General features: G+C 44.0%; 1 protein-coding gene across 1 annotated transcript in view; it reads left to right on the top strand.

The window, feature by feature from the left end:
- Positions 1-607: 607 nt before the first annotated feature.
- Positions 608-1,648, top strand: part of LOC106534266 (ankyrin repeat domain-containing protein 27) — a gene marked incomplete at its 3' end in the record, with an annotated part of 20,367 nt that continues 19,326 nt past the window's right edge. Inside the window, 1 exon segment of the mRNA XM_014030844.1 lies at positions 608-1,135.

Below are 1,648 nucleotides of genomic sequence, written 5' to 3'. Positions count from 1 at the left end.
TATTTATTTATTTATTTATTTATTTATTTATTTATTTATTTATTTATTTATTTATTTATTTATTTATTTAGGCTTGTGACATCATCTTGAGCCATTCACAAGCATCTGATCAGAGCTGCAGGCAGACAGGTTCCTGCATGGAGGCTGCAGTGCTGAACAGGACCAAGCTAAACACTGAACAGGCTTTTATGAGACCAGGAGCTGCAGTGGTGCTGTGCTTCATGGAGAACAATCTGCATCTTCAGAGACTGACTCTGCTGAAGCTTCTCATCACATCTCCTCTGACCACAGCTGAATCTGAGAGGACCTTCTCAACACTGAAGACAAACCAGACTTTCCTCAGGTTCAACATCACATCACTGCACTGACCATGCTCTATGAGAATCTGGTTAAAACGTCCCTGAATTTAACCAGAGTCATGAAGAAATTTGCTTCTCAGTAACAGAAGAGCAAAATTTATGTACTAAAAATAAAACATATTGAAATGACATTGTAATGTTGTTTTATTATTGCCATTTGTTTAATAAATACACTGACGTGATACAACTTAGTACATGTTTGATTGCTTTTTGGGATACGTCAATTTTGGAGTTGTAGCCCCACCTGGAGAAGATTCCACCAGCCGCCACTGGTGGCGGTAATGCACACCTAAAGTTTTTTGCAAACTGCCAATAAACCCTATAAAGAAGAAGAAGAAAGAGGATCTGTAAGTGGTCCTGGTTACATTAAAGACGATCTGTAAGTGGTCCTGGTTAGAACAGGTGGCTGCTTTTCCTCCATTGCTCCTTCCAACATGGCGGCGGGGCTGACGTTCGGTCCGAACGCTGACGGGACGTCAACTCTTCCTGTGGAAACAAACTCTGAAACCTGATCTGATGCTCCGCGTTTCAGACTGAACATATCACGGCTTCGTTCCACGCTTAGTAAATATTTACAAACTCGGGACTCGAATAAAACCGAACTCGCTCTCATTCTAAAGAAAGCAAAGGTTTCCGGTTCGGTGTGTGAGCGAGCTCGGTCAGCTGATGGTGGAAGGTCCTGGATCCGTTTGGACCTGTGTTTGGTTTCGTTTGTCTGGGTCAGACCTGAGCCTGGATCGGAAGGGAACCATTTCGACACATATCGACTCAGCCAGGTAAGAAGCCGAGTCTGTTGGGTTTCCAGGTCCGGACGTGGATGGGTGGTTGCTATGCTAACAGGCGGGGCTAATGCTAAGTGATGTTTGTGTTCAGGGATGTTTTGATGTCTTTTCTTTGTTCAGACGCTGAGGTCTCAGCCTGACTGTTTGATAGAGTCCTCCTGTCTGTAAAAGTCTCTTTATTAAGAGTTTGACTTCCTGTTTCCTGTCAGAAACCTGCCACAGCTAAAATGTGGACCGTTTCTGTCTTTTTTTCACACTTTGACATGTTTTGAAGTCCTGCTCAGGCTTCACAGCTGACGGAGTCACGTGACATGGAGGAGCAGGTTGAATTCAGGTCAATCCTGTTGATGGAGACTTGTAGACAGACTTGACCCACTTTCTCGTCTGTGTTTGTGGTTTCAGAGTAAACCTAGTCGGTAGATGTATTTAAATCAGTCAGCTGATCAATGCCAACAAAAGTGATTGGCTCAGACACGCTCCGTCGTGCGTCTGGAGGTTGACAGGTGC

This window comes from Austrofundulus limnaeus, unplaced genomic scaffold (assembly GCF_001266775.1).
Source record: "Austrofundulus limnaeus strain Quisiro unplaced genomic scaffold, Austrofundulus_limnaeus-1.0 Scaffold1128, whole genome shotgun sequence".
NCBI lineage: Eukaryota > Metazoa > Chordata > Actinopteri > Cyprinodontiformes > Rivulidae > Austrofundulus > Austrofundulus limnaeus.
The sequence above is the reverse complement of the archived record's forward strand: the minus strand, read 5'-3'. Positions and strand labels throughout refer to the sequence as shown.